Below are 9,010 nucleotides of genomic sequence, written 5' to 3' on the forward strand. Positions count from 1 at the left end.
TTACAGCAGCGCCCAAGCCTCCTCCCGTAAGAGCTGATGTTATCCTTCCTGACTCCAAGGCCTCTGCTGAACCAGCTCAAAGTGCAGATGAACCGGAAGGCCCCAATCTGCCTCTGGCTCAGACTCTTCTCTAGCCTGACACAGTTCAGTTCAGGCACAATAATGAGGCCATTGAATTTCCCACTGCAGCTGGAAGCCGGTGGTAAATGCTAAAGCTAAGTTGTTGAAATGACTGTGCAGGGGAACTAACAAATGAAAAAGCGTAACCCAATTTACCCTGTATTCATACTGAATGGTTTAAAACATTTAGGCAAAGTGCTGCTGTGATTCTCTGTAAATCATCCCTAGAACACCTTGGCGGAGGTAACTGACAACTGTAAGAACACCTCAGGGGAAAAATGGTAACAGTATATTTCCTAAAGTATTTTATAGAGCTCAATATCGTGTCTGTAAGAGAGAAGTAAAAAGTATCTTTCATTAAAATAGTAATAAAATAATTATTTCTCTTCATAAATATTTATTTTACCCAATTCTTTTATAAATACAAAAAGAAGAAAATATTCTACTCAGAGCATATAACACAGGAACATTAGTTTTTCGATTATTAATCTGTTCATTTGAACAGGGAGACTAGGAACAAAAGTTAAACATATTCTAAATTGATTTGAAAGACCTACCAAAATTACATATTTATCCTGATACATTAAAATATTTCCAGGGATATATACTTGAGCTAGAAATGCATCAAATGCTTTGGATTCTAATTATTTTAGAGTTAGATATTTAGTGATTTTTATTCATTCTCTATGATATATTAATTGTAGTAGGTGATGATAACATACAGAAAGTATATGATATGTAAAATTCCTGAGAGAGTAAATGCTTGACTGTGGCTGATAGCATCTCTTGAGACAGTTGTAACACACAGGGTTGGTGGAGAATGGGGTGTATGAGAGCCCAGTTCCTCCCTGTTACAACTGAAAGACAGCCTTGTAGTCACAGGCTGTACCTGACCCCTCTATTCTGCTTGTCACATAATATCGGCCAGATGAAATAATGAGCTATGGAAATCCTCACCACTCCCTGAAAACCTATAAAAGTCAGAAATTCCTTTTGATAGGGATCTCTGAAGCTTTTAGGGGTGGGGAGCATCATGCTGTATAGAACAAGTATCGTTCATGCTCAGTCACTTCCAGCACTCCCTACTGTCTTCTTCTTGCATCTTACAAAGCTCTCCATCGTCAGGCCTGATCATGGGTTCGGATGGTTTTGAAACTCTCTCCTGAATAAACAAACAAACAAACAAACAAATAAATAATATTGAAGGGTTGTTGGTCTCCACTTCATTTTCAAGGAACTAACATATTGTGATTTATAAGGAGTAAGTTCCAGAAAAAAAGACAGGTAAGAACCACAAGATTCAATTACTATTGCCCTAGTGGAAACGGGGTTTGTGTAACTTTTTTTTTTAATATATTTCAGTAACACAATAATATTTTTGCCTCAAAAATGTAGGCAAAAGTTCCTAAATTTTAATACATTGTACATGAAACATACACACACAAAATTTCATCTATTGGGATGACATTTGGCAAATGATAATAAATGGAATAAAAACCACCTGGATATAAAACCCTGGAGGGTGAGAAGACTTACACTCAAGTTATGATTTCAGTTAGCAACATCTCTTACTCAGAAGGCAGAAGGAAGTTTTAATTGCACATCTTTGAGGAAAGACTTCGATTCTACTCTGTGTTGTATAGCCATGAAGAGCATCATATCTGACTATGTCATTGACACAACCAAGGCAAAAGAAGGTCTTTCTCTTGTTTAATATACCACTATCTTCAAAAGTCATGTCTTGTGCATTCATTCATTCTTCCTCTTGTTGCCACAGTTCTGAAAATCAATTGGTTCCCATATCATCTGTATAGAATGGACTACTGCAAGAAGCTCCTGCTTGTTACTGTTTAAAATTAGAATTTTTATATAATAGCATCTTTGTAATTTGAATGAGTGTACTCTATTCGAAACAGGAACTGACTTCTAACATTGTGCATGAAGTGGGATGTGAGAGAGGTGGGTACGTATTTTCAACTCCTTTGTTCATTTTTCTACTTTCTTCCTAGAAATTGTTTCTGTCAATTTTAATTCTCACCAAGGTGAGCGAAAAAGGATGTAAAGAGACAGTTGCCTCCAAGTGCAAATAGCAATCAAAGATTAGTCTTTTTTCCGGCAATTCCAGGTTTTATTGGACCTGTCTTAAACAGTGTGTGGCCTTCCTGAAAAATCAGCAAAAAAGATAGGATGATATTTTAAATTCATGAGTTGAATGGTAATTTGGAAAAGACTTCAAAATTACAGTAGAGAAGAAGGACAAAAGAACTGTCATAAATGAAATAATATAAAACTGCCTACCACAAGAATGTGCTAAGACAGTAGCATATATATATATATATGTCTATATATATATATATACATATATATATGCATGCATATTTAATACAGTGTGCCAGGGCTTTAGAGATACCTTTGAATGTTTTCACTGCTTTGGCACTCAGTGCTAGGGACACAGATGCTCCTCCTCCTGGATCCCTAATCTCAGGCAATGGAGAACAAATCTTTTTCTTTGAAGCTTTTTTCCTTGCTTTAGATATCATCCTCAGTCTGCAATTAGAGCAAAACAAAACAACGACATGATCACAGCACCAAAGAGCCCTGAAATGTAGTGTCTTAAAAGACAAATGCAGCCATGAGAAGGAAGGAGCTATAAACAAATCCCCTTTGAATAAAATAGCATGGTTATATGAAACATATATACCTTTAAGAAGCCATAAGTTCTATGTCAACTTGCATTAGTTCTATAGGCCCTGACACATGTGAACTTTGAATCAGCTAAAGTCACTTAGTTTTAGTAGAACATAATTTTTTGCTAGTGGGATTGTAAACACACTTGAAAATTGGATTTTCAAAACCTATGTCATGGCCCATTTGCAGTAGATCTGAGCACTGCTTATGTTCAAGTGGCACAGAAAAACTTAGCAATGTGCCTATGAAAAGGTACTCTAATGTCATTGCCAGGATGCTGTCTGAGGAGGTTGAATGTGAAATAAAAATTTAAACCATATTTTCTTTTTTTCTTAAAAAAAGGAAAAATGTATTCAATGATTTTGATTCAATTTATTCAAGATTTTTGTTATCCACTAATATTAATATAGATTTAGTGAAAACATTCTATCATCTCTAAATGGAAATAAACTACTGGGAGAACACTGGAAAACATACTTCAGGGTACAAGTAAGCATGAGCCACAGTGCTACTAGACAGCCTGTGAGATGGAGGCTCCGCTGAAGTTCCCGAAGCAGTGTTGGAAGCTGTATAACACCAGCAATAGAAAAGACCTCTGTATTGATAGATGAGGTGACCCCTGTAGAAGAAATGTTACTGTCACCAAAAGAATTAAAATATTTTGGCCACTGAATGTATTTTGCAAACAAAACCCTAAAGTAGAGGGAACAATGACTAGAACGTATTGGTTGGACAGACAGACCATTGGCAAGATGCCTGAGCAGTGAACGGCAAGCAGTCTTCAGTCATACAAAAAAACCCCAACATTGTCCTATGGTGTTTACAGAATTAAAATGTGTGTGTGTTCAGACATATAAGTTAAATATGATTATGTAAGCAATTTTACATTAAACTTAATAGAGACAGAATTTAGGTCAAACATACATACTCTTCAAAAACAGTAGTCCTGCCTTGGCTAGGAAATCTAACAAAAAATGAATAATTATTAAAAATTTAATAAAATGCTTTATTTCATGATTTTCCCTAAAACCAGAAGATATTTACAGAACATATTATAATTATTCTGACTGATAAGTTATGTTTACTTTAAGCAAAGCACTCATAGTAAGGCATTCAGAAATTGTGATCTCTAGCTATAATAATAAATGTGTTCTTCATATAGCAAAGGCCATCTCAGTTCTCCTAAAATAAATATTTTTCTGCCCACAAAACTTCTAGAACACTTAAAACTTGCTTTCAAATCAAACCACAACTATTAATACGAAAAAAAATACATAAAATCTAAATGTTTTCTTAGTTATAAATCAAACTAAAATATGTTGATTTGGATTTGCAATAAATTGTGGAATATCTGTAGAACAAAGGTGTCTGGGAGCTTAAAAAACTGAGAAACTTTAGATATGCGATTAAATATTTGAGATATTCCGTAAGCTCAAAATATGGCCAAGTTCATCCATCCCTAAAAAGTAATTAAGAGATAGTTTTAATCCTGTTATTTGAATTAATATCCTCTTGAGTTTGAGCTGTTTTGCCTTTCTCAGAAAAATATATAAAACTCCTGTGACTGCTAATGAAATACAGAGTGCTTGTTCTTCCTGGTTTCCTTCTCCTCGCCAGCCATGGCTTCCAGTTCCAGGGGTCTTTGCTGGCATGGGAAGCCCTGGTCCGTTGCTCTACTCAGCCTAGCAGAACATTGAGTTTTAAACAAGGAGACTGAAAAAAATTCAGTATTTTACTAGAGAATGAATACTAGTAGTTCCACGGTGGGAGACAGTCCTTACTACACTTTAATGTAAATTCATGAAGGAAGGGCATTTTCTATTCCCAAGTGTATCCCCAGTAGGTGTGTTTTAGGGTAGACTACCAGAGGAATCCTTGATCTGTAGGGCAAAGGGAAATACAGGGTAGAAAGAAATCAAAGGAAGGTAGATGGTAGAAGAAAAAGTAGCTACCTGACATTAAAGTTTGCTATTGTCATTGTAGTTTTAGTTTAGAAATCTTGGTAGTCTGTTTCCCACATGAAGGCAGCCTAGGCTGGAAGCTTATCTCAGCTTCATACATTCTGACTATCCAACTTAGGCAAGTTAACTTAAAGGAAGTTTTTCATACTGTATCTATAGGAATGTCTTCAGAACAAGTGACACCAAAAAGAATGTTTTCTGGAATCTCCCCACTGTTGAGACTTAGACTTGGGAAATACAAAATTAAAGTTATGGACAAAGTATTATCAAGACATTTGGTAATCTGAGATCTATAAATTAGTGAAGTGAGCTTCCATTGTTCTTTTTAAACTATACTTGATTATCTTCAACACTCATTTCTCCTCAGTTCTATTAATTCTATCCATATATTTGTAAGTGACTGTTTTTCTACTCTCTAACAACAAATGATGGCGAGGCTATGGAAGAAAGAAACTCTAGCATGCACTACTGGTAGTTATGCAAACAGTGCTATGGTAATCACTGTGGACATTTACAAAAAGTTACAAAAAGCATTTTTGCATGACCCAGCTATGCTATTTTGGATACTGACTTATAGGATTTCAAGTTGACATCAAGAGACACTTGAACATCAATGTTTCTTTTTTTTTTTTTTTTTTTTTTTTGGTTTTTCGAGACAGGGTTTCTCTGTGTAGCCCTGGCTGTCCTGGAACTCACTTTGTAGACCAGGCTGGCCTCGAACTCAGAAATCTGCCTGCCTCTGCCTCCCGAGTGCTGGGATTAAAGGCATGCGCCACCACGCCCGGCTCGAACATCAATGTTTCTTGCCGCAGTATTTACAATAGTTATTTATGGAACCAATCCAGGAATCCAGCAACAGAGGCATGGGAAGAGAAAGTGGGACACAATAGACTATTCTCTGGCCATAATAAAGACATTTTGTTGTTTGCTAGAATATATACACAGCTGAATGCAGCCAGTCCTAGAAAGTAAAAACCTGTGTTATCTCTCATTTGCTATCACTTAAGTTTAGCATTGTCACATAAAAGTATGTGTATATCTAGGATGGAAAAGTAGAAGTAAAACTGTCTGGAACAGAAAAGGGAATTCTAGGAGAAGAAAAACATGGAAGGCAATGAGTGGAAATATGTATAACAAACAATATAACTGTAGAAGAACTTAGAAACCAAAGTTACAAATTTGGAGAGTTGACACAGACTATAAGAAGTAGTACCTCTCAATTTCTTTAGACCTCTACTTTCTATTCCATAAAACCAATAGCATTAGATTACAAGCTCAAGATTCACCAGATTTTGTTAGGACTCTCTATACGATTTCTCTGGCCCCCAACATAGTACTTATGACCTGCCAAAACACCACCGAGGTGGTCAATGTCTACATAGTGTTCAGAACATGGACTTGAGAGTTGCCTCACTTTAGGTTCAATAAACAAAATTATAATCTTTTATTAATTATAGACTTGGTTGACATTGTATAATGATTTCTATCTCATAAAACAAATTGTTCCCTGTCTGGAGATATAATAGTGCCTACCTACAGTGCTGGTACTCAGGTGGCATCTCATCATTCCAGCACTACATGTTATTAAGAGTCAGTGGAAACAGGTTGGTTCACATCATTCTTGAAAATCTTGCTAAGTATTTTGACTATAAATTTTCATTTAATTTAATATAGCTTTTCTATTAAACCTTAATACTCTTGGAAAATATTTGTCTTCAGTAACATTTATATATAGCAACAATATAAGCATACTGATTTTTCATCATTGCTAAAATCTATTTCTTTTCATTATTCCTCAGCTCTTTGATTCTGAATATTCCTAGCACCCTCTGTACTAAAGAACTGAAAGAACATGCAAATAAAAATATTTTAATTGATTGAACAGTCTAAAGTCAGTTAAGCTTTGTATGCATGTTGAGCCACTGTCAAAGCAGAGGTATTCTGCCTAGTAATACTAACTCAGAACTTAGATTTATACTTTCATAAAACATCTCCGATTATGGATACAGCTTCTCTGCTTAAGAAAAATTAAAAGATCTATAAAAAAATGATGTTGAGTGCCTAGGATAGCATTGAATATTCTAGATATATAATAAAGTGAATTCTAATATTTTATTTAAAATATGTCAATAATTTTTGTGATACTGAGAAATGTAAATACTATTACCATAAAATACTGTAACTATCTCTGGGTGGGGTCAACTCAGCATCTGAGGCAAGAGAACACTGAGCTATAGCACAACCTGGGCTACCAATGAAAACATGACAAAATGGAAAAGGGATGAAGATAATTAGTAAACACCTACCTATAGGAATGCCTACAATCTCACTTCAGATCATATTGAGCATTTCCCTGCATAATACAAAAGTGGAATCAGACAGATATAGAATACCTATAACAAGAATATTCAGACAGTGCAGGTAGCAAATGGCATGCTAAAACCTGAGAAGTGACATCGGTAAGCAGAGTCTCAAATTTTTACTCAGGCTATACAGACTTTAACTCATGATTAAAGATGCACATCAGTGAGTAGATACCATTTCAGATCTCTCTTTGCAATTTAATATGTTCTACTCATTTCAGATATCTTAGGATTTGCTACCAGGCTACTTCGGAATTCTGCTCTCCAAAAGGTGCAGGTTCTTATCACAAAGTGAACTCATTTGCACCTGCTAAAGGCTCTGCCAGGAGTACAGGAGCCCTGTCAGTACTGCTCTGCCTTATCCAATTTGCATTTCAAAGTGACTAAATTGTCTTGTAAGTTTATGCCTAATGTGGAATTCCTTGTCTTCTTTCCTTGATATAAAATGTCCATACACACACACACACACACACACATATAAGGTGGGGGAGAGAGAGAAGACAGAAAAAAACTTAGATTGCTGCAAGACAGGAAGAGTTTACAAATAATTCTTTATACAGATACATATGGCTTAAATCAGCATTGATGTTTAAAATAATACTGAAGTCAATGTTAAAGATTGAAAGAATTTTAGATAACATCTGTTGGACATTCCTCCTGTTGTGGTTAAGAGAGGGACTGGGAGAAGGGGAGACTGAAGGCACAGAAATCCAGATAGTTGAAGTGAATTTAAAAAGTTGAGCAAAATAGCAAATCATTTGAGTCAGCTGTGGCTCGTGTTCAGTAACATTTGAGATGTAACACCTTCTCTCTCTCCTAGGGACTCAATAAAATGCCTTCAACAGATAATTGATTAAACTCATGAAAAGATTCCAGTGAAACAGACAGATTTTGCCCATCAGTTTCTCCTAGAATGCTGACTAGTATAGTGTCTGATGGCAGTTTCAATGTGTTATTCTGAGAGGGAGAAAATGGCTCAGACAGTATGATTTTCTTTCTGTCCCACTAGATCAGATTCAAACACAGATTGTTCACAAACACAGTCATTTTGTTTATATTTGGAAAGTGAACCATGTTTTTAGGTTAACGTGTTGAAGGATGCATGTGGCCATTTCACCATTTTGAGAGAGTCTTTGTTTTATAGAAACAAAAGTTCTCTCTCTCTCTTTTTAAAAATATTTATTGTGTGTATATGAGTACACTGTAGCTGTCTTTAGACACACCAGAAGAGAGCATCAGATCCCATTACAGATGGTTGTGAGCCACCATGTAGTTGCTCAGAATTGAATTCAGGACCTCTGTAAGAGCAGTCAGTGCCATCTCCCCAGCCCCTCATTTCTTTTTTTTTTTTAAATTAATTTATTTTTTACACTCCATATTCCATCCCTACCCCCAATCTATCCTTCGACTGCTCCACACCCCATACCTCCTCCCCAACCCCCTGTCTCCACATGGATGTTCCCACCTCCCACCCCACCTGACCTCAAAATTCTCTGAGGCCTTCAGTCTCTTGAGGGTTAGGTACATCATTTCTGAATGAACACAGAACCAGAAGTCCTCTACTGTATGTTTGTTGGGTCTTCATATCAGCTGGCATATGCTGTCTGTTTGGTGGTCCAGTGTTTGAGAGATCTCACAGATTAAATGAGACTGCTGGTCCTCCTACAGGATTGCCCTTCTCCTCAGCTTCTTTCAGCCTTTCCTAATTCAACAACAGGGGTCAGCTGCTTCTGTCCATTGATTGGGTGTATATATCTGCATCTGACACTTTCAGCTGCTTGTTGGTTGTTGGGTCTTTCAGAGGGCAATTATGATAGGGTCCCTTTTTTTTTTTAAAGTGATCCATAGCCTCAGTAATAGTGTGAGGTCTTGGCACCT

At 36.3% G+C, this 9,010-nt stretch overlaps 1 long non-coding RNA gene across 1 annotated transcript; it reads right to left on the reverse strand.

Moving 5' to 3' along the window:
• Positions 1-501: 501 nt before the first annotated feature.
• On the reverse strand, positions 502-3,403 carry LOC110295871. Its single transcript, XR_002378123.1, has 3 exons — positions 3,286-3,403; positions 2,531-2,667; positions 502-1,282 (listed from the first exon to the last, which is right to left on the reverse strand). It is a non-coding gene; the product is annotated as an uncharacterized LOC110295871 (long non-coding RNA).
• Between the last annotated feature and the right edge of the window lie 5,607 nt (positions 3,404-9,010).

The sequence above is a fragment of the Mus caroli genome, chromosome 6, assembly GCF_900094665.2.
Source record: "Mus caroli chromosome 6, CAROLI_EIJ_v1.1, whole genome shotgun sequence".
In the NCBI taxonomy this organism is placed as follows: domain Eukaryota; kingdom Metazoa; phylum Chordata; class Mammalia; order Rodentia; family Muridae; genus Mus; species Mus caroli.